Source organism: Macaca fascicularis, chromosome 17, assembly GCF_037993035.2.
Source record: "Macaca fascicularis isolate 582-1 chromosome 17, T2T-MFA8v1.1".
Lineage (NCBI taxonomy): Eukaryota > Metazoa > Chordata > Mammalia > Primates > Cercopithecidae > Macaca > Macaca fascicularis.
In genome coordinates, this window is record NC_088391.1 from 102,339,317 (window position 1) to 102,363,322 (window position 24,006).

The window sequence follows — 24,006 nt, forward strand, 5'->3', positions numbered from 1 at the left end:
AAAATTTCAAATTTTTGTTAAGTTAGGCAAAGATTTCTTAGACATGACACCAAAAGAAAAAAAATGATAAACTGAATGTCATCAAAATTAAGAACTTCTGGCCTTCAAAAGATACTGTTCAGACAATATAAAGACAAGCTACAGCCTGGGAGAAAATATTTGCAAATCGTATATCTGATAAAAAAGACTTGCATCTAGAATATGTGAAAAACTCTTAAACTCAATGATAAAAAGACAAATGAGTCAACAAAAAGTGGGCAAGAGATTTCAGTAGACGGTTCACAGATGTGTAAAGAAGATGTAATCATGGCAATGTGGCCTTCAAAGGATGCTCAGCATCATTAGTCACTAGGAAGATGCAGATAAAAACCACAGCAAGATACCACTGCACCCACCAGCATGGCTACAATAATAATGATAAACATAAAACAGGCAATAACAGTGTTGGTGAGGACGTGAAGAAATTAGAACCCTCACAAGCTGATGATGGAGATGGAAAATGTGGCAGCCACTTGCGAAACTCCTCAGCAATTTCTCTAACAGGTTGAATAGAACTTATCACATGGCCCAGCAATTCCAAAGGCCCCCTAGGCATGGCACTCAGACAGACCAAGAGGAATGAAGACACATGTCCATACAGTGACAAATGCATAATGTTCACAGCAGCCCAAATTGCAAAGTACCCAAATGTCCATCGACAGATAACTGGATAAACAAATGGAGGTATATCTGTGTAGTAGAATGCTACTCAGGAATGAAAAGGAACATACTAATGATACTCGCAACAACATGGATACGTCTCCAAATAGTTCTACTGAGTGAAAGAAATAAGACAAGATAGAGTACACACTGTGTGATTTTGTTCACAGAATATTCTAGAGAAAGCAAACTAGTCAGTAGTGACAGAAAGCAGACCAGAGTGGGCCTGGGGTGGGGGTGCAGGGTGGGGCGGGGTTGGAGAGATAGGTTACAAAGGGCAGGAGCTATGGGGAGTGGCAGATGGGTTTGTTATCTTGATTGCAATGGTGGTTTGACAAGTGTAGACATATGTAAAAACTATCAAATCATTTACTTTATATATGTAAGGGCTACTGGACAGCAAATACACCTCAATAAAGCTGTTCAAAAAATGAGAATTATATATGTGAAGTAGCAATCTTTTGTGTTTTTTTTTTTTTTTTTTTTTTTTTTTTTTTTTTTTTTTTTGAGACAGAGTCTTGCTCTGTCGCCCAGGCTGGAGTGCAGTGGCCGGGTCTCAGCTCACTGCAAGCTCCGCCTCCCGGGTTCACGCCATTCTCCTGCCTCAGCCTCCGGAGTAGCTGGGACTACAGGCGCCCGCCACCTCGCCCGGCTAGTTTTTTTTTTTTTTTTTTGTATTTTTAGTAGAGACGGGGTTTCACCGTGTTAGCCAGGATGGTCTCGATCTCCTGACCTTGTGATCCGCCCGTCTCGGCCTCCCAAAGTGCTGGGATTACAGGCTTGAGCCACCGCGCCCGGCCGCAATCTTTTGTTTTATGGATGCTAGGTTTTATGATTTTTTCCTCACTCCAATTATGAAAAAAATTCTACCCTTTTTTCTTCTAGTGTTTTCTGTAAGGCTAGGCAAAGATTTCTTAAGTATGACATCTAAGATTATTTCATTGTTTACATGTATAATTGTTTCCTCTAAAATTTGTTTGGGTATATGGTGCAAACTAGAAATCTAGTTTATTTTCTCCCAGTTGGGCTGATATCACTGCTTGAAAACATTGATCTTTTCTTCACTTGTTTAAAATGTCATCTTTATCAGATAGTAAATTCTTGTGTATATTTGCTGCTGTTTTTGGACTTTCTTTTTTTTATACTTTTGTCTATTTCTGTTCCAATACCACATTGTTTTAACTATTGTAGCTTTTACAATATGCTCTGGCTGGGCGCAGTGGCTTATGCCTGTAATCCTAGCACTTTGGGAGGCCGATGAGGGTGGATCGCCTGAGGTCAGGAGTTCGAGACCAGCCTGGCCAACATGGTGAAACCCCATCTCTACTAAAAGTACAATAATTAGCCAGCTGTGGTGGTGGGTGCCTGTAACCCCAGCTACTCGGGAGGCTGAGACACGAGAATTGCTTGAACCCGGGAGGCAGAGTTTGCAGTGAGCCGAGATCATGCCACTACACTCCAGCCTGGGCAACAGAGTGAGATTCTGTCTCAAAAAAATAATAATGATTATAATTTTATATATATATATGGGCAATAGAGTGAGATTCTGTCTCAAAAAAAATTATAATTTTATATATATATATATGCTCCAATGTTTAGTATGCTAAGGGAAAATCATTTTTACTAATTTTAATTTTCAGAATCTCTCTGTTTTTGCTGACTTACTTTTCTATGTGAAATTCAGAAGCAACATATTTTAGTTAGACGCTTCTCCTTGGCTTTCTTGAAAGGTCGTATTACATTGAGTGCATTAAATGGTAAAGATGATCTCACAGACGACGGGTAGCTTCATAATCTTGTTTGTGGTGAGTGGATTCAAAGTCCTCTCTTCTGGCCGTTTTGAAGTGTGTATTGCGTCATTGTTAAGCGTCACCCTGACATGCCACGGATCCTCAGGACTCACTGGCCCCACATAACTGCGACTTGGTCCCCATCCAGCAGCCTCTGTCACACCTCCCTCCATGTCTCTGCTCTGTGTTGCCTGGAACCTCAGATCCCAAGGGCAGCTCTTGCTTTCCAGGGGCCTCGTGGTGTGAGGAGTGGTAGAAAGTGACTGTAGAGGAGGCCCTGGATGCTCAAAATGTTGGAGCTGAAAGAGACCTGCCTCGTCCAGAATTGAGAAGAAGTCGAACCAGGAGAAAAGAGATCCTAACCTCAAGTGGTTCCATCCAAGATAGGGCCGGGCGGAGGGTCTGGGCTGTAGGGGACAGTGGTGGGCAGGCATCCGTCGACCCTTCCAGTGTCCGGGCTCCGGAGAAGCTCCAGAGCAAACTGGCCTCATCCTTGGCCAAGCTATCCTCTACTCCCTCCATGACGCCCCCCTCCCTCCACCGCGACCCCTCCCTCCACCGCGACTCCCCTCCCTCCACCGCGACCCCTCCCTCCACCGCGACCCCCCTCCCTCCACCGCGACCCCCTCCCTCCATGACGCCCCCCTCCCTCCACCGCGAACCCCTCCCTCCACCGCGAACCCCCTCCCTCCACCGCGACCCCCTCCCTCCATGACGCCCTCCTCCCTCCACCGCGACCCCCTCCCTCCACCGCGACCCCTCCCTCCACCGCGACCCCCCTCCCTCCACCGCGACCCCTCCCTCCACCGCGAACCCCCTCCCTCCACCGCGACCCCCCTCCCTCCACCGCGACCCCCCTCCCTCCACCGCGACCCCCTCCCTCCACCGCGACCCCCTCCCTCCACCGCGACCCCTCCCTCCACCGCGACCCCCCTCCCTCCACCGCGACCCCCCTCCCTCCACCGCGACCCCCTCCCTCCACCGCGACCCCCTCCCTCCACCGCGACCCCCTCCCTCCACCGCGACCTCCCTCCCTCCATGACGCCCTCCTCCCTCCACCGCGACCCCCTCCCTCCACCGCGACCCCCTCCCTCCACGACGCCCTCCTCCCTCCACCGCGTCCCCCTCCCTCCACCGCGACTTCCTCCCTCCACCGCGACCCCCCTCCCTCCACCGCGACCCCCTCGCTCCACCGCGACCCCCTCCCTCCATGACGCCCTCCTCCCTCCCCCACGTCCCCCTCCCTCCCCCGCGTCCCCCTCCCTCCACCGCGACCTCCTCCCTCCACCGCGACCCCCCTCCCTCCACCGCGACCCCCTCCCTCCACCGCGACCCCCTCCCTCCACCGCGACCCCCCTCCCTCCACCGCGACCCCCTCCCTCCACCGCGACCCCCTCCCTCCACCGCGACCCCCCTCCCTCCACCGCGACCCCCTCCCTCCACCGCGACCCCCTCCCTCCATCACTTGTGTGTTGTTTTTCTGTTGTTGCTTCCCCGGGGCACTGTCTGCACCCACTGATGGAAAACCTCACAGTAAGGGCAATTGGAGGTGACTTCCACTGGGCCAGAAAGACAGATCCCAGGGCCTTCCTCTGTGCTTACAATAACGGACAGCATTTATCTACACCTGAGTACATGTGAGTCATTCTGTTTAGCTCATTCGGTATCTCCTCAAGTCTGTGAGGCGGGCACGACCGCTGTCCTCATTTTACAGATGAGGAAACTGAGACACGGAGAGGTGAAATGACCAGTAGTTGAGTTGGATTTGAACTCAAGCATTTTAGGCCCAGGATCCACTCATCAGAAAGGTTTTGATCCATTATCACCCATTTAAAGTAGCAGAAGGAAAGGTTCTGAGGCTGACCAGGGGCAGGTGAGCATAGCAGCCAGTGTGCTTGGTGCTTAGAGTCTCGGAGGCGGCCTTTCTGGGGAGGTGGCCGAAGCAGCAGCGGGTGGCCTGCCCCTCACAACTAGAGTGTTCCGGTGCGATGGCTCTGCAGGGCTCATAGCAGCCTCTGTGTCCCCGTATCCTTCTTCCATTTATGGACTTATTTTTTTCATTGCTCCAGGAATTGACCTGGGAGTGGATCCGCTCAGCAACGTAATGAACAACGAAATGAGCCAGCTATTTTCTGCAAATGGGGACTCTATGGGGTAGAGGTAAAGAGTGCAGAAGCCAGGCAGAAGTGGATGGGGACCAGCTTGATTTCCCTGCGTGCTGTACCGTGTGGACCCAGCCTGGGATGGGCAAGCAGGATGGGGTGGGGAAACTATAGCCAGGGAGACAAGGAGATCCCTTTCACCTTTGCCAGGGCTTTGCCTATTCTAAGAACTGGTCTTCCTGAATACAGAAAGCTAAAAAGAAGGAAAGGAAAAGAAAATAATTGGATCAGAACAAAACCAGACCCTTCTAATTCTCAGAATTGCTGAAACGTCTCAGAAGGTCTCACCAGGCACAGTTCTAATTAATAAGGCATTACACATCATTTCTAGTAGCGCTAATCTTGCCCCATGCTATGAAAACCCTGGTTATATAAAGCTCTCAGAGTAAGAAGAGGAGGAGAGGTGAAAAGCTCCGTTTTCATACCCTGTCCTCATCGCCCGTAGAACGCAGATGCTCCCCACAGCCACACTCAGCATCACGGAGGCACAGTGTGGCTTCTCCGAGGGCTGGCACCCTCGTGCCTTGCTCTGGGAATGTTTGCTTTGAAAGCTGCAGAATCTGATGAAGTGGAGCTTCCTAGATGGTCGAGCCCTCATTCCCTCACTCCCTGACACTCTCTGAAGCACATCCACTCCATCATGTCTCTATCCCTTACACGGAGGAATGAAGGGAGTGAATTAAGTGGATGCAGTGTCTGTCTTTTGTGAGCTGCCAGGTCGTGGATCCCAGGTTCTCCTCCATGGGTGAGAACCACAGGAGGGTAGAGGTTGGAGGCTCACAGAGACCTTGGGAAGTCCTTAGACGCCGCCTCTTGTTGCCTGGAGCAGAGGGAACCTGCAGAACCTCCAGGCAGTGCTGCACCAGGCACCGTCCACTCCTCCCACCAGCTCCTGGGTGCTGTTGCTAGTCCTTCCAGCCCATCAAGGCTTGTTCATCATGAGTGCTCCACAAAGACGTCACTGGCTGGGAGGACAGAGGCCTTGGCCATGACCACTGCCTGTGTGGCTTCACCTCTTTGAGCTGATTCTTCTGTGGAAAGGCTTCATCCCATCCACCCTGCGTTTCTCTCCAAGTCGTGGGAGCTTCCACAAGGCTGGGGTGGGTGAAAACACTCCATAAACCAGAAGGTTCCAAACAAGGCCAAGGCAAGCCTTGGTCTTTTGCCTGAGGCGTGTACTGAAGTTTCCTGGGAGAGCTCCTGCGTCTCCCCAGATCTCACAAGAATTCACTCGCTGTTTCACGGACAGAACCAAGGGATGGCACTAAACCGTTCATGAGAAATCCAGTCCATAATCCAGTCACCTCCCACCAGGCCCCACCTCCAACACTGGGGATTACTTTTCAACCCAGGCTTTAGAGGGGACAATGTCCAAGCTATATCATCAGTGGCCCTGGTGGCTTTCGTGGGTGAAATATCAGCCCGGAAGCATCTGTGCTCACCCATCTGCTCCAGCGACCCCTCTTCAGTCAGCTCCCTCAACCCCCACGACCCGGGTGTCCTCGCCCCTCTCCGCTTTCCTTCCCCGTGGAGCACCCATCCCCACAGGCGAACATGCCTGTGGCTTCTCTACAGGGAAGGATGCATTTCCTGGACAGAACATAAGCTCCAAGAGGGCAGAGGGTTCCGCTGGTGTCCCTGGAAGTGACAGGATCACTGGTATCTGCAGGCGCCTGATAAAGATTGTTAAAGAAAAAGATGGAGGCAGGAATGGGAGGCAGAAAAGAGAAGGAAGGAGAGGAGGGAGGGAGAATAAAGAGGAGGAAGGGAGGAGGGAGGGAAGAAGGAGGGAGGGACGAAGAGGTGGGAGGAGAGGAGGGAGAAGAGAAGAGAGGAGGGAGGGAGGAAGGAGGGGAGGAGGGAGGAGAGGAGGGAAGAGGAAAAAAGGGAGAGAGGAAGAAGGGAGGGAGGGAAGAGGGAGGGAAGGAGGAGGGGGAGAAGGAGGAAGAAGAGAGGGAGGGAGGAGAGGAGAGAGGAGGGAGGAGGGGAGAGGAGGGAGAAAGGGGAGGAGGGAGGGAGGGAGGAGTGAGGGAGCAGAGGGCAGCATCTCAGGGGCCAGGCTGGTCGTACCACACACAGGGGCCTCATGGGAGCAGCTACGCATCAGTGCCCTGAGTGTCAGCCCATTTCAGGGTTCAAGTTCATCGACTCCATCAGGGGACTCCAGTGTGCAATTACAGTCAGAAGTGCTTTTCACTAAGGTACATAATGATTCATGCTGAGAATGTAATTAAAATGTTGTGGTAGTTTAAAAATAATACTCTATTAGGATAATACACCAAAATGGCTAATTCAGAATGAGTGCTTCCTGCTTTGATTGCGCGACGGTGAGTTCTGTGCATCAAATACTTTCATCTAAAACACGATGTATATAAATACATCACTCGGCTGTGCACTGGACTCTGGGCGGGTGACATTTGAGAATTTCTTTGCGCCACAGAAGTGTCTGAGAGCAGTATCTCGTGCTGACTCTGGTTTTTGAAGTTCTGGCCTTGGATGCTGCGAAGATCCTCTAAATATCATCTCTGGATGGTCCCTGCAAAGATCGGGGCTGGACACCTGCCTGGCAACCTTTGCCTCTGTCCTCTGCAAATTGCATGGGTCAGAATTCTGAGTTCTGAAAGTGCACAAAGCCTGCCTGCGAGGGCGAGGAAGGGTCTCCAAGCCCCTCTGGAGCAGCCCCGGCAAGCAGACGGGCAGTTTGTGCCCAGACCCCTGCCTCCCTCAGGCTCGAGCAGGACAGGTGGGATCTGTCCCAGGACATAAAAACCTGACATTTGCTTCTCTTACTCCTTACGAGGTCTTTAAACAATGATTCTCTGACCAGCACTGGCTGTAGTGACGAACACGCGCTGAGACCTTACTCCAGTCCAGGCTGTGACCTGGCTGCGTGAGCACTGTCCCGTGGCCGGGCACAGACACAATTGCTGTGCTCTCCTGAGAGTTTCCGACTGGGGAGGTCTGGAGAGGCCAGGGGTAGGGTCTGCAGTTCCAGTGACCACCCGATGGAGGTCCAGGCTGCTGGTCGGGAGCCCCCGGAGAACCTGCTGCCCACACAGCAGCTGTGAGACTCCCTCTAAACTGAGGATGCACCCAGGCCTCGTAGGGCCCTGTGGAAGTTAGTATTGTTATTCCTTTGTGCTAATAAAAAAATAAAATAAAAAGGACAAAGAGTAGGTTGGGAACGTGCTCAGGCTCCCACACTGCACCTGACTCCCGGGCCTGAGTCCTCACTTGGCATCCTGCACATGGGCTGAGCATTTCACATGAGCGAGGCTGTGTCCCGGGCCAGAGCTGCACGGCAGCTGCAGGGGCTTCCCAGGGTGGTAGCCCCAAGGCTCCACAGGCCAGGAGGCTGAGGCAGCAGAAACGGACTCCCTGCAGTTCTAGAGGCGAGAAGTCCAAACTCCAGGGGTAGACAGGCCTGGTTCCTTCTGAGGTCCTGACAGGAACCTGCTCCAGCCTCTGGTGGTGCTGACATTCCCAGTGGTCCTCGGCTTGTAGGAGGGTCACCCCCTCTCCGCCTCTCTCATCCCGTGTGTGGCCTCTCCCTGGGTGCCCATCTCTGTGTCTCCACCTCCTCCTCCCATGACACCAGTTCTGTGGGGCTGGGGCTCTCCTACTGCAGGATGACCTCGTCTTCACTTTACTAATGGTATCAGCAGCCACCACATCACCAAATAGGGGTGCATTCTGAGGTGGTGGAGAGTACAGTTCACCCCAACACACCACTGGCCCCTAAGCCCTCCTGGCCTCCCCCACCTGCACCTCCACTGGCCCCTAAGCCTTCCTCACCTTCCCTGCCCATGTCCCACCCACAGCACTGCACAGAGAGGAGGGGTTGGTGCGAGGTCCACACCAGCTGGTCTGGGCCTGCCCTTCCTCCCTGCCCTCCCTTCTCCACCATGAGATTTGGAGCCTGGGCTCCAGGGAGGGGGCTTGGCAGCCATGCCCGGGCCTTCCCATGTTTAAGCCCCTGCTGAACTCTCTCCTGGGATCCAGGAGGAAGCCAAGGAGAAATCCATGACCTTGAAATCCTCCTGGTGCCCGTCCTTTCCTTGGTCAGGACGAGTGGGCAGCCCAGGATGAGGCCCGGAATCAAGCCGAGGGTGGCAGCCGGCTGCCGTCTGGTGTAAGTCCTGGTCTCGTCCGGGCTCTGCGGGATTCGTCATCCTCAGAAGCCAGCTCCCTGGGGTGCAGGACTGAGGTTGCTGCTTCTCCTCGCTGATTGCCAGCCTGGGTCGCCCTCAGCAGCTGGAGGCCAGGCATGTGGCTCCCACAGCCGGGCAGCCTCCCCACCACCCAGGAGTCTCTCCTCATGTTACATGGTGGCCGCCCAGCTCGGTACATACTCAGGCCTGATCTCGAGAGTGACGTCTGCCTGCAGTTCTCTCAGTTCTGCATGGGGGGCTCCTTGTGGGCCCCCTGGAGTCCTGCCTCCTGGGGCTTGAGCTGTGCTGAGAAGGAAGGCATGAGAGTGTCCTAGGATGGGCTGGGAGAGGGGCCAGGAAAGCAGAGGAAAGATGGTGACTCTTCTGTTTCTTTGTGTAGTGAGAAGCCTCCAGCCGCACTCTAAGCAAGCTGCTTTCCTCTTAAACCTTGGTCTCCTTGTCTGTTAAACGGGGCGGGACTCCCTCGGGGGTGCTGGGAGTGTGAGATCATGTCCCTGAATCACGGGTCTCACGGTGAGACTCGCTGCTTAACCTCGGTCTCCTTGTCTGTGAAATGGGGCGTGACTCCCTCGGGGGTGCTAGGAGTGTGAGATCATGTCCTGTGAATCACAGGGTTCACGACGGGACTCACTGAACACTCATGGCTGTCGTTTCCATGAACACCCCTCGGTGCTGCCCTGGACCTCAGCATGAACGAGGGAGCAGAGGCCCCCACGTGAACGTGAACATGGTGCCCAGTGTGGCCCACGTGTGGCCAAGGCCACAAGGAGCACAGGAGCTGGGGGTCACCTTCCCGATTTCCCTCTGGAAGTCCTGACTGGAGACCTGCGTTGCTGACATCTGGGCTGTGTGTTGACTGCATTACTGTGGGGGTCTTGAGACCTCGTGCCTGAGGCTCTGCACACGGGGTGGCCCCTCTGCACCTGCTGTCAGACGGAGCTCCCTACATAAGCTCTCTGGCCCCACCGGTCACCTGCTCCCATGCAGCCTTCACAGCAGAGCAGAGGTGGCCAGGGTCCAACCTCAGTCTCTGATGACCACGTCCGCCGCCAGCATTTTCCATCACCCCGGGGCGCTACGCTTCAGCGTGCCCATTGGTGACTGGTGGGTCCATGTCCACAGCCCCCTTGCTTCTCCCCCACCCTTTTAATTTTGATTTAATTTCCACACCTCCCCACCCGCCACCTCCACCACACACCCGTGTGTGATTGGATTATGGGCCCATTCCACTGAGGTTTCTGTTTTCCTTGCTAGACGCCCAACACAATATCTTCTTTCCTGTTCTTCTTTCTTTTTCTCTTCAAGTTAAAATGTACACATATCGAAATAAATCTTAGCTTTAAAGGTTTTGCGGAGACACTCCTGAAATGTGTGTCCCGTTGTGACACAGAACAGTTCCACTGCCCGGGAGACACTTTCTACTTCTCCCCCACGGGTCCCTGCCACCCCCAGGAAGCCGCTGTTGTGATTTTGTTCCCTCGGAAGAGTCGGCCCCCCTCGACTGTCGTGGGAATGGGACCTGCACTGCATGCACCTGCGGCCGGGTCCTGCCGCTCCGTGTGTCTGGAATTCACTCTGGCGGTTAGCAGAGCAGTGGCTTGAGCTGTTTTACTGCTGAGCGCCATCCTGTCGCTCCCACACACCACCTTCTGTTTGCCATTCACCTGTTTTGTTTTGTTTTGTTTTGTTTTGTTTTGTTTTGTTGAGACAGAGTCTCACTCTGTCGCCAGGCTGGAGTGCTGTGGCCGGATCTCAGCTCACTGCAACCTCCGCCTCCCGGGTTCAAGCGATTCTCCTGCCTCAGCCTCCTGTTAATGGACAGTTTGGTTGTTTGAGGACTTGAGTTATTGTTCAGAAAGCAGCTATGCCTCTTCGTGCACAAGCATTTTATCGACCGACGTACAGACCAGTATTTTCCTTCCCTTGGATGACACCCAAGAACAGAATTGCCTAAGGCCAGGCACATGTTGACTTTGTGCAAAACCGCCCACGGGGTTGCCCACTGGTGCCCAAACTGGAGGGTTTGGGCCCCTCCACATCTCTGCTGATACTTGGCACTTTCCGTCTGTGTAATTTTAGACATTCTAGAGGGTGTGTGGCAGTATCTCGTTCTGGCTTTACTTTCCATTTTCTTGATGACATATGATAACAGCAGTTTCTGAAGACCTTCAAAAGCATCTGACAAAAGCTACGACTTAAAATCTCCAAGAGGTTTGGAGCGTGTGTGGGTGAAGAATCGAGCCCCTAAGCTGCAGCCCCTCTCCGTGCCCACTCTGGGCGCCCAGGTGTGGACAGGATTCTCCCCTGCTGCGGGTGCTGACGGCTCTGCCAGGTCCCCTGTGCCAATATTGACCAGAGAACTCTGTGTGGCGGGCGCTGGGCCAGCCCCACACTCCTGGCCCACAGCATTGGGCCCATAATCCAACGCTGGTGTGTCAGCACCATTATCTCAGCCTCTTTATTTCAGAGCTTCTTGTTCTCATACTGCTGAATTCTCTCAGAGAAAAGAAAGAAAAAGTCCTTGCTAGGTGGACGGAGCCTCCCCGGAACCAGCACCCTCGCTGGCAGGCACTAATGAGCTCCCGGGGTTTCAGGCTCAGCAGAGCAGGGGAGACTAAGGAAGGGGTCTGCCAGGTCATGGTCACCCTTCGCCAGCAAGCACACCAGGAGAAGAAACCGTGAGGCTGGTGCCAGAGCGAAGCCCACCTTGAGGTACCCGGGCACCCCCTTCCTCATCTCCCTGGCACCCAGTCAGGCTGGCTGTGGCGGGGGTGGTGAGCTGGGCCTCGCCTTGGGCATCCAGTGTGGCCTTGTCTCCAGCAGCAGCTGGAACTCCTGGAAGACAGAGGAAGTGCTGTGTTGCCCGTCTCCGCACTCACCTCCTGGGAGAGAGGAAGTGGCGAGATCTCGGCTCACTGCAAGCTCGGCCTCCCGGATTCAAGCGATTCTCCTGCCTCAGCCTCCCAAGTAGCTGGGACTACAGGCATCCGCCACCATGCCCAGGTGATTTTTGTATTTTTAGTAGAGACGGGGTTTCACCATGTTGGCCAGGCTGGTCTCGAACTCCTGACCTCAGATGATCTGCCCGCCTCGGCCTCCCACAGTGCTGGGATTGCAGGCCTGAGCCACCGCGCCCGGCCTGACTGGTTACTTGGAAATCATTCATTCACACACCCGAGGTAGGTCGAGAAGACTGATGTTCTAGGAGGCGTGAGTAGAAATCACGGGGTCGGTGGGCTGTGACCTCTGGTCATCTGCCTTGCTGCAGCCCTGTCACGGTGGTGGCACTGACCGTGTGTGAGAGGAGCATATGCTCAGGACACTTCCATCCCAGACAGAGAGAAACAGAACCACGAGAACGTCCAAGCCAGGGCCACTGTGGTCAGTGCACATGCCCTGGGGGCTGAAGGGCAGGACATGTGGGGTGGGTCCAGGGAGGGTATGGGGCAGGGACTCGGAATTACGGAGGGGCTGCCCTGCTCTGCCAGATAGCTGGGGGAAGGGAGGCAGATTCTAGGTAAAAAGTGATGTTTATAATAGCTTCACAGCCCAGGCACTTCTGTCCAATGGATGGAGAACAGTTTGCAAAAAAATAGCCTTCAGGCCAGCGGTCACCTCTGAGCTGTCAGCAAGATTCCGTTTCCCACTATCCCCCGCCCCCATCCTGCCCACACCTGCTGTGCTTTCTCCAGACTGGCCCAGCAGGTTCCGTTCCTCTGTGTTTCTTCTCCGTGTGTGTCTGGTCTCATCCCCTTGGCCTCCCTGGAAAATGCCACCAGCCCAGCCTGACACTCAGACGTCTCTAGGCGCATGGTGGAGGGACCGGGGAATTGTTGCCAGGCTCGTTATTTCTGAAAAGAGCTTTCACTCCTGGGGCGGCCGGGCTGACCACAGAAGCCTGCGCGTGGCACGGTAGAGCAGACCAAGACAGAGGGCCGTGGCCACTCCGCTATCCCGGCCGGTGCTCTGTGGATACAGAGGGCATTCGTGTGTTTTATTTCTGTCTGCTTTGTCTTGAACGGAGAATTTCTGGGTTCGGTTTTGATTTGTTTTGAAGACGAATGTAGAAAGAAGGAAAAATCAGAGGTCAGAAAAGATGGAGGCCAGTCCGCCTGCCCAGCAGGCAAACTGCTGTGAAACTTATAAATATTGCACCTCGTTCTCTGTGAAGCGCGCTCTTCCGGGAGGGGGCCGTGAGTTCACGTGCACTTTCTGTGCAGTGGGGGACCGGCTGGTGCCTTCGGAGAAATCCGTTGTTAAAAGGGGGTTCTCAGGAACTGTGCAGAAATGGACTTTTTCTACCTCTTCGTGCTGATGTAACTTTAAGGAGAGTTTGGGGGATAACGGAAGAGTCTTGATCTCTCATCATTTACCTTGAAGGAAATAGAGATTTCCGTGCAGGAGCCAACTTTTTTCAACTAGCAAGTTAGCCTCTTTCCTCCGTGGAAGGGAAAGGCCATTTGACCCCAGGACACAGCCTGGAGCAGCTGTGCTGTTTTGTGGGTAGAGGGGGTGGCAAGGGTCATCGGGGCACCTTCAGGGTCAGGGTGGTGTTCAGAAATGCCATGATGTGCCTACTGCTGAGGGCAGGTGGAGCCAGAGCCACACACCAGGTTGTCCTCACCTCTGAGCCTGCCCCGCCACCGCCCCCAGCCTGTCTGCCCTGTTCTCTCACAAAAGAAAAGACCTTGCCCAGTGCCAAGGGTGGGAGCACAACCACCTGCTCTTCATTAAGACGAGGATGACCGTCGCCATTGTCCTCACCATCATCATCATCTGCTGAGAGATGCCTGTGCTAAGCACAGCTGATCCTCACCCCAGCCAGGAAGCAGGTAGTGCCATTCTTATTTTACCACGGAGAATTGAAACTCAGAACCTTGAAGTAACTCTCCTGGGACCACACAGATTTCTGGAGCCAACTGCAGACTCGGGTCAGCCTGCGTCAGGAAAGGTTGCATTCAGTCTTCCTCCATGGACGCCCCGCCTGCCCCCGCACCCCTCCGCCTCTCCGTCCCTCCTACCCCCAATTCTCCACTTGTTGTGGGTCTTCCTAGGCTCTTTGTTGATGACAACCCCACAGAAGAGAAAAACATCCTTTAATATTTATTAATCGATGCCATCCGCAATTCAAAAAGCAGGTGAATCAGAAGGCTCGCGTTTCTCTTAGAAAAACTCATGTTTGAAATAGAATTCTTTGTTCTTTCTCTGTGGACCATGGAGCCCAGCTAGGAAGCAGGTTGGCTGAGCTTCCGCAAACACACAGGGCCTTCTGATCTGAGGGTGTGAGTCAACGAGATAATTCCACCCACTAATTGTTCATCTTTAAAGGCTGGACTACAGCTGGGAAAACATTGGCACACACAGGCCCATGGCCACAAGGCGACTGCAGCCTTTATTCCAGCTCACCTGCTGGGGTGCTGCTGAGAGCCACATTCACTGTCACCTGCCACATGCCAGCTCTTCCCAGTCGTTCACTCAGAAATTCTTCCACCTCCCTGAGGAGGGGGCACTATTATGCTTCCCATTTTACAGATTAAGAAGCAGAGTAACCTGCCCGGGTTCCCACTGCTGGCGAACATACGCTCCCAGGCACCCAGCTGCGAGGCCTGGTGCTGCCAAGGGGGGAGTATGGCAGGAAATGAGACAGAGGGAGACCCCGTAGCTTTGCCACATCTTATCCCAGAAATACTAGAGAAAAGGTGAAAATTGAATCAACCAACCAATCGGCAACTGTGCCACCTACACAGAGAAGCCCCTCGTGTGGGGAAATTTTTCCACTGGCTTAAGTGAGATGGCTGCTGGTGTGGTGCCCTGCACACACAAGCAAGGTCATTACTGACTCCTCAGGAAACTCCCTAGCCATAAGTCAAGGTAAACCCCTTTTCCCTCCCAGGGAAGATCAATGACACCCTTCAATCTGCTTGAATCTTGGTAGAAAAGTACCTGAAGCATTAACCATCTTTGTCTACAATAATTTACTTATTCATACGGGTCAACAAATCCTCCTGCTGCCTCATCTTCTCCTGCTGTGAGACCAGAAAGCGGCTCAGTCCTGGCTGCCCACCTGCCCTTTCCTCCAGGCTACACCCCTGGGCATGAGCAGAGGTGCCAGGCTTTAATTTTAATGCTGTCTTTGTAAACAGTGCCTTTTAGAGTATATTTGTCAGCCTGTCTTACTTAGCACTCACCACCTTGTCTCCCGAGTAGCTGAGAACATAGGTGTGAGCCACCACACCTGCCAAAATTTTTAATTTTTTGTAGAGATGGGGTCTTGCTTCATTGCCCAGGCTGGTTGTAAACTCCTGGCCTCAACCAGTCCTCCCACCTCTGCCTCCCAAAGTGTTGGGATTACAGGTGTGAGCTACCGTGCCCGGCCTCTTTCTGTTCTTTTTGGCCTTTTGGGCTTTCGTTTACCCGGTATCACTTTACTCATTCCTCTATTTTCGGGCTTTCTTTGTTCTATTATTTTATGTATGTTTCTTGTCCACAGTACAGAGCCCAGGGATTGCCTGTCCATCTAGGCAGTTTCTTCTTTGAACGAAACAAGTCGGCCTGCTGGATTTCATGACATGGCTAATGACTTTATTGCTGTCATTTTCAAGTTGATTATTGAGTTTTCTTTTCTCTGTGTTTTCTGGGTCGTCTAGGCACTGCTGTTTCCTTCTGCTCTTCCTGGTGGATTTCCGTTTCTTTGCAGGGCTGGTAACGGTGCCTGCCCTTCCCAATTGCCAGTGTCCATCGTAAGGTTCTTTACCGTTTGATGGAAACTCGGGACCGGAAACGTCCCCTACCCTGGCCAGCCTCCGTCCCATGAGAAGTGGGCTTTACATCACGCCCGTCCTCTCCCTCCCACCCACTCCCAGCCTCTTCCAGTAACATGTGTGACTTTGACTCACCCCTGCCCCAGCCCTGTTATGCTAACTCTTAGATTTTGCAGAATGAATACTTTCATTCGGGGCTATTATTTTAGACTTTGCTTGCGATTCATTTCAGAAATATTTCCATTTCCGGATTATTTACGTCGCACCTGTATTCTCCCTCCCAGGTAAGTCTTCACTGTTTCGTGTGTTCGCCTGGACGTGCAGGGTTTGTGGATTTCGTGGCTCACCGCTCCCTCCTCCAACACTTTCCCAAGAAAGGGTCCTGCAATGCTTTCCCCTCCCTTCGTCCACCGTGGCACCTCGAGGGTGGGGCTCATGGGCTGCGCGTGTCCTTGCCCAGTCCCCAGGTGCCATGCTCGCTGCTTCTCTGTGCCACAGAGGAGAAATCTGACGTCAGCGCCGCCCCTCTCCTTTTGCCATTTATTTGTTCTTTACTGCTGCAGCTTTTAGAATTGTTCTCTTCTGGCTAACATGGTAAAACCCTGTCTCTACTAAAAATACAAAATAATAATAATAATAATAAGCCAGGCGCGGTGGCGGGCGCCTGTAGTCCCAGGTACTCAGGAGGCTGAGGCAGGAGAATGGCGTGAACCCAGGAGGCGGAGCTTGCAGTGAGCAGAGATCGCGCCACTGCGCTCCAGCCTGGGCGACAGAGTAAGACTCCATCTCAAAAAAAAATAAAAATTAAAATTAAAAAATAGAATTGTTCTCCTCCTCTTCCCACTGGGAGATTTCCCTGAACACCCTGCTAGAAGGCTTTTCTCCTCAGTTCCTCCAGATCTGTGGGCTCCGGCCTCTGCCTTGGGCTCCCCTGAGATGTGCTCAGTAGGCAGCCCCTCCCTCTAGAGCTGCCGTCCTGCAGGGCAGGCCCTGTCCTCTCCTCTCCCCCTGCTTCCCATCATATGCTCTGAGCATCTTTTATCTCCCATCCGCTACAGTGCTCATTTAGGTCTCAACAGAGCCCATGCTCTACTTGTGTTTATCTAAGGAGTTTTTTCCAGTAGGAAATCAGGCATTGGCTGTAAAGCAAGGCACATGCGGGACTCGAATCTCTATTCTGCCTGTCCTTGTTCAAGCCACTTCCTCAGCCTCTGCCTCCAACTGCTGTGTCTTTGGACACCCATTCCCAAAGCCTGCCTGCCGCTGCAGCTGTGGATATGCTGCGTGGACAGCCTCAGGGGGGCTCTGGCCTTGGCAGCCCCTGCCTGCACCCAATCTGTCCAAGGTCTCCTTGCCCCAAGGCTCAGTAGTAGAGAGCACAGCTACCACCACCTTCCTCCGCTCCTGGGCCCAGGAGACCCAGGCCCCCAGGCACTATGGCCTCCATCCAGGGGTCTCTATCCAGCCTCTCTAGGCTGCAACTGTTCTGAGAGTCCCCCAGTGCCCACCCCAGGCTCCTGTCAGGTCCAGAGTGGGAGGCAAAAAAGGCCTTCATTCACTTCTAGGACTCCAGCAGGGCTGAGGCCTACCCTCCTCCAGGCCCACCCCACCCTCCAGCCCACTCCCTCCCAGGCCCCCACCCTCCAGCCCACTCCCTCCCAGGTCCACCCCCACCCTCCATCTTACTCCCTCCCAGGCCCCCCCCATCCTCCAGCCCACTCCCTCCTCCAGGCCCACCCCACCCTCCAGCCCCACCCCACCCTCCAGCCCACTCCCTCCCAGGCCCACTCCCACCCTCCAGCCCACTCCCTCCCAGGCCCACCCCCACCCTCCAGCCCAGAGAAGCTGCTGGGCTCAGAGAAGCTCCAGCTGGAGCTGGAAGGAGAGGAGACACGCCCAGCCCTCCTGGCTTCCGGAAGCCTGTTGCACGGCTCATTCCCGAGGCGCCTGCTCCACTGGTGTTAACAAGGGGAGTCACCTTAAGGGTGTTCCTGCCAAGGTCTTTCGGAAGTAGTCAGTTCCAGCTCCGAATGTTCATTTATTTTCATAATCCCTCGTTGAATTCGGATGCACAGAGTGGCAGATACACGCTTGATGAGTAACAGCCACTGGTCCTGACGTCGGTACCGTTTTCATGCGCTTGCCCTGTCTGGGCTCTGTGCTAAGTAACCATACGTTTTAACTATATTCTCGCCCTTAATCCTCATAACACTGGTAAACTTGGCACTATTGTTTTTCTTTTTCAGATGGGAAAATAAACGCCTCAAGAAGCTGCACAGATTGCCCCAAGACTCTCAGGAGGTGAGTGGGAGGTGAGTGGCCATAGTGGCGTGGGAGCCCAGGTCTGGCGGTTCCAAAGCCTGCTGGGTCTTCATGGCATATACGTGCTTTGCGGCTCTCTACCTGGTAGCTGCCTGTCCCCTGGACTGTGAGGCTCAGGACAGACGTCCTGTGTGTTTTCTTCACCACATGGCCCTGACACGGCCGTCCCAGGGCCCTCTGCAAACACTAGTGAATGAGCAAACCAGCCAACCCGCAGAGGAGCTTCTCGTCCATCCTCTAATGACCAGGGCGTTCTTCACGATCTCTGGCCACTTGCTGGCTTTGCCCATGAACATGGGATGAGCAGAGGGAGGCGTGGAGACGTGGGGGATTAGTGGGTGCTCTGAGGATGATGCTGGTTTGGGTATCATGGACCCTGGGTTTCATGGGGCAGAGGAAACGGGGTGGGCTGAGCTCAGGGCAGGAGCTCACCTGGCCGGCCCTCCCATGAGTGGCTTCAGCAGAAGCCCCAGCTCAGCCCCGGGACACTGAATTGGACACCTTCTGGGGCATTTGAAAGCAGGATCCACAGACCCCAGGGCGCTGAAAGAGTTACTGTGCTGATAGGAGCCAGCAGGTGTGATGGCAGGAGGAACACAGGCCCAGGGCAGCTGGGTGGAGCAAAGGGGGCCCAGCCCATGCCCACCCTGCAGGCTGAGCCTGTGGAGCCTGTGTGAGGAGGTCAGGGCGGGCTGAGCAAAGGTAACCATAAGGCAGCAAGGCGTTGCGCAGCTCTTCGCACACCCTCCCCACCCCCGGGGCATCCATCCGTGTCCTTGGGTGCTTCCAGCAGACCCACCCCGGCCAGGGGCCGCCCAGGAGGGACCGCGCTCTGCAACTGTCATCCCCCACCTGGCACCCACTGCCAGTGAAGTGAGTTCATAGGTGAAGGAAGGCGTGTGCATTGAAAGACAGGGATGAAAAGTTCCATTTTCCAATTGTACTTTCCTCCCTGAGGGAGAGCGCTTTGGAAAGAGTAATGATTGTGATGACAAATGGATCTTAAGACGAGGGCTGGCACATCTTTCCTCATCAATTTCTATTCTTTGGGTCATTAAACCCTGAAGTGTTAAGTGGAAAGATGCTCACTGAATTGAGGCGGCCCTTTGAGGCCACGTAGGGGAAGCGATCCCCAGGCCTTCTTAGTGTCCATCAGATAGCCGTGTTTTGTGAAATCTTTGCACATCCGCTTAGAAAGCGGTTTTTAAAGCGGCCTGCAGCTTTGACAGGACACACTGTCAACCCACGTCCCACCTACCCTCCAGCCGTGCCTGTTCCCCACAGCTCTGGTGTGTGTGCCTCGCACACATCATGTATCCAGAGCCCTCTGCCCGCCAGACACAGCCATGGGCAGCAAACATGCCCCTAGCAGCCGCTGTAATGTGTCTGGATGCAAAGGACATCTGATGGCCACAGAGCTTGGGCCTCCTTTTCTAGTAAAATCCCATGTCCATGTTCCTACAAGCATCGGTGGTCACCTGGCCAGCACCTCTGTGGAGCCAGTGAGAAGCAGCAGCTCCCCTCAGTTGAAGCCCCTCTTACAAAGAGACAGCCTCACCCCTGCAAGAGGTGCGGGCCCTCCTTTGACGGCTAAGACGGGATCCGTGCCCAGCTGTCAGCTTCCTCCCATGCTTGGGGCCCCCTGCCCTCCCCCTCGCCCCCAGGCCTGGCGGAAAGCACTTCTGGAGAAGGTTCCGTCGGTCTCAAGTCTCCGGTGTCCTCTCTCTTGCTTGAGTTTGAGTTGAATTCCGGGAATGGCTCAGGGCCTATATCCCTGCAGCGGCCCGTTCTATGTGTGGTGCTGCGTCCTGCAGGCTGGGCGCTCCTGGGGGTCTAGACCTCAGGCTGGCCGCTGACTCCCAATGGCATCCACCACGCTGTGTGGGGGCAGTGCTTAGCCAGGCAGGAAGCACCCCCAGAGGACGCTGGAAGGAATGTCCTCACAGCTCACAGGTGACCCTTTGGTTTCCTCAGCCATACCCCAGAGAAGCCTCAGGCATCATCTTTGGGAGTGGCAGGTGACATCCTAGGGTTCTCCTTGTGTAACCTCAGGCACCTGGAGTCATGGCTGCTGCTCCATGCCACCCTGAGGCACATACCTATCGCTAGTGGGCGTTACTGGCCCCTGTGTTTCCCTCGTTCGTCATGTCAGGGCAGGTGGCAGAACGGCCACATCAAGGTCAGATCCAAACCCAGGAAGTCCTCAGCGCAACGGAGGCTGACTTCCTGATTCACCTGCTACTGTCTCCCCAGGCCTCAATCAAATAATAGTAAGGAGGTTTTTTTTAAAGGACACAAACCCAGGACAGACAACTGCGGGAAAGAGGCAATAGGAACACATTTTGGAAGCTGCACAGCAGATGCATGAGGAGGGACTGAATTAGCCAAGGCGAGCTGCAGAGAGCTGAGCTGCAGAGGCCGTCACGACCCAGAGGATGTGGATTTATCCTGGGATGTCAAGGAGGGTAAGGGACAGGGCTCCCAGGGTGCCAGGTAGACAGCAGGACTGGGAGTGGCAAGACTATTTCAGAAGCAGGTATGTGGCCAGGTGTTCCTCTGCCCCTAGGTAGCCTGCCACACCCACCTCAGGTGGCATCTGGAGGATGGGGAAGAGACTCAGGACCGAGGGCTCTGGGCAGAGCCAAGGGCAAGAGGATTCAGTGTTTCTTTGTTGTCACAGGACTGGGGGGCGGGGGGCTGTCCCTTTTTTTTGGGGTGGTTTCCCAGGTCACTGGCTGAAAGCACGTCAGACCCCTGGCAGGATGTTGGAGGATTCCTTTTTAGGGAGACTTATGGACTCAAAACAAATGATTCTAAACACTTCCAGACATTTAAAAACAAATAAAGGACTAGAATCAAGCTTCATTAGTCTTCTCAACAGCAACATTTGAAGCCAGGAGGTAATGGAAAATTGTCTTCAAAATTTTATGGGAAAAATAGTTTTCTACTAGAATTTTAACCCAAATGAACAAACTATCAATCAAAACAGTTCAGACACACAATTGTTCAATAAACACATCTCTCACTCTTTCAGTGAGGTGCTGGGGGATGCACCCACAAAATGAGAGACAACGACTTGGGATTCAAGGAACCAAGAATCCAAAAGGAAAGAGGCCATGGGAATCCCCAGAGTGAAAGGAAAGGGAAGCTAAGGAATCCGGTGCTGAAGAGGAAGGGAGGCTGCAAGAGGGGCATCTCCCAGGGAAGATGAAAACACAGAGGGCCTTTTGCATCTTGAGAGGAGATTTACAATTCTCACAGAGAGGTTAGGGCTGAGTTAGTGATATGTATATGAAAAACGAATCCAGTGAAAAAGCAATTAAGTAAAGTCCAGGAAAAACAAACTAAAAAAAAGAAAATTGTTTAAGGAAGAAACTGTAATTATAGTACACTACGTGTCTCAGCTGTGAGTCATATTTATACAATGTCATGACATTTAATTGATCTACTAGAATACTGATCTGTTCAGACATTACAAACAGCAGTGGGTGTGTCAGGGAAGAAAGACCTTGGTAACGAGTAGGGACGTGGTACAGAAATGCCGAATTCTCATTTTTCATTATATGAAGTCAGTAGCCAAAATTGAACTAAAGAAAGTCAGCAAATAGAAATATAAGCATGCTATTTAGAAATGTGGGGGTAAACAGGTACAGTTTTAGCTTTTAGGTGGATTGCCTCTGGGGAGTGGAATGGACACTGCCCTGCAGATCTATTGGTGGGTATTTGTGTTTGTGTGTGTGTGTGTGTGTGTGTGTGTGTGTGTGTAAGATGGAGTCTTGCTCTGTCACCCAGGGTTGAATGCAGTGGCACAATCTCAGCTCACTGCAGCCTCTGCCTCTGGGTCCAAGAGATTCTCTTGCCTCAGCCTTCCGAATAGCTGGGATTACAGATGTGCCACCATACCAGCTACTTTTTGCATTTTTAGTAGAGACGGGTTTCGCCATGTTGGCCAGGCTGGTCTCAAACTCCTGACCTCAAGTGATGCACCCACCTTGGCCTCCCAAAGTGTTGGGATTACAGGCGTGAGCCACCATGCCCAGCCTGTGTTTGCTTTTAAGACTAGTCAAGTGCAATAGTGAGAAGGGCAGAAAGAGTAGAACCTAGATGAGGTTTATTTTCCTGCTTTTTAAAATACAGGGTCTCACTCTGTTGCCTAGGCTGGTATGCAGTGGCAAGTTCATGGATCACAACAGCCTCAGACTTCTGGCTTCAAGCAATCCTCCCACCTCAGCCTCCAAGTAGCTGGAGCAACAGGCATGTACCACCGCACCCAGCCTGGGCTTTTAACCTATGTACATTAAATGTTTAGCTGATTTTTAAAAATCTTTGGCAATTTAAAGAAAGAATGAAAGGATATGCTGAGTTTCTGGTACTTTCTGGCATTTTCCAGCATTCATACAATTGATGGGTATGAATAGTTCAAGACCAGAAATGGGTATTTTTTTGCAATTAGGTAAAAAAAAAATTAACTGATTTTCACCTCATTATCCAATTATTCCCTATTCCTTAATTATCTGTGTGGACCTTGCAATAATTGGAAATGGTAAAAGATGAGGTAGAAAAGAAGTCAAGATGTATGTGTAATGGGCTGTAGTGCTATTTCTGGTCTTAAATGGGCAACAAGGAAAACTGTGTGCTTCCCTGAGCAGGGCGTTGGCTCCTCTAAGCTGTATTCTGTATGTAGGTGTCTGAGTGAAAATTCCACTCGGATAGTTGCAGTGCATTCATGCTCCGTTTAATGCTGTTTGGAATATATATTTAACCAGAAAGGGGATTTCGCCTCTTCCTTTATCTCTGCTTCTCACCTAAAAAGAGAGTTATAGTGTTGAGTCCTGCCCCCCTCGAGTTGCTGCCTTAGTCCAACGAGGACAATGCAGGAGCTCTGCAGGAATCACCGGGGTCTGGGTCTCAGACGCGGCCGGGTGCTCTGTCTTTCCCAGGTCCCCTCACCCGCAGTCACCACTGTGCGCAGTTCCCGGGGAGCAGGGCCTCGGGCCGGGCACAGCAGGGGCCTGTGTTCATGTGACCCTTGGCACGTCCCCCTCATCCCCAGTATGCTCAGGGGCCAATCCCAGTCCGTGGTGAGGACCAGCATCGACCCGGGAACCCTGGGAGCACCAGGCAGGGGAAGAGTGTGAGGGACACCGGCCTTCCTCCCTTTCACCGTCCTTGGTGTCACTGTTCAGCCATCGGCTTCTCACAGTGGCTTTGCTTTTTGATTAAGAGACACATTTGGATTCTGTGTGGCTGGGAATGGCCCAGTCTGCAGGGCAGTCCCCCAGGAGCTCAGCCGCTGTGGAGGGGATCCTAGCAGAGGAGGCTGATGGCCCAGAGAGGCACGTGGTTGTTCCTGGGCCTCTTCCTGCACCCAAATCTGCAAAGAGGAGACCTAAGGAATGGGCTGAGGGCAGACTGTGCCTCTGTGCCTTCCTGAGATGGAGAAGCCAGAGCTGGCTCCACAAGTGCAGAGTCCAACAGAGCCGCGGGAACTGCCCGGGGCTGGCTCGTGGGCACAGGTGGGTCGACCGGCACCGTGTAGCCTGACGGGACTTGAGTGGGTTGCACTTGCCAGACAAGGGCCACCTTCTCTTTCTGTGCTGGCTCCATCGCCCCAGCCCTGAAGGGACAGGACAGGTGGCCCTGACTGTGTGAGGGACGCAGGGTACGGGAGCCCCATGCCGGGAGATTCACCCATCCCAGACTCCGCCAGGTACCCCGGACGCCGGCAGGTCCTGAATGTGAGGGGAGGCTGGGGCTGCTGTCCAGGTCCCGTCCCTCCCACCCACTCAGGGCAGCCTCACTGCTGCCAGGTGACCCCAGCTACACTCTGGGGGTGACAGAGTGGGGAGTACCACCTAGGCATCAGGGGGGAAGGCACCCTAGAACTCATTCAGCCCCTGTGTGGGGTAGCGTCTTTGTTTAAGCCAAGGCTAGTGGGGGTCTGATGGGTAACTGAGGAAACAGCTGTGCTCAAGTCCTGAGTAGGGCAGGTTCTGCCTCCCCCATGCTGGACGGGGCCTGGGACCCCAGAGCACCAGACAGTGAGTCCAGGCCTCCCCCACACTGGACAGACCCTGGGGATCCTGGAGGAAAAAGTGAG

The 24,006-nt window shown here is 53.5% G+C and overlaps 1 protein-coding gene across 6 annotated transcripts in view; it reads left to right on the forward strand.

The window, feature by feature from the left end:
- Nucleotides 1–24,006, forward strand: part of LOC102133047 (uncharacterized) — a 697,922-nt gene that overhangs the window by 414,529 nt on the left and 259,387 nt on the right. For 3 of the 6 annotated variants that reach the window (XR_012426592.1, XM_065533510.1, XM_074021462.1), the window contains exon 3: nucleotides 17,831–17,885. The gene's annotated coding sequence lies outside the window, so the exon portion shown is untranslated. Of the gene's footprint in view, nucleotides 1–11,274; nucleotides 11,536–11,643; nucleotides 11,827–17,830; nucleotides 17,897–22,063; nucleotides 22,676–24,006 lie in introns of those variants that run through there. The other 3 variants (XR_012426594.1, XR_012426593.1, XM_065533509.1) reach the window with 3 other exon arrangements.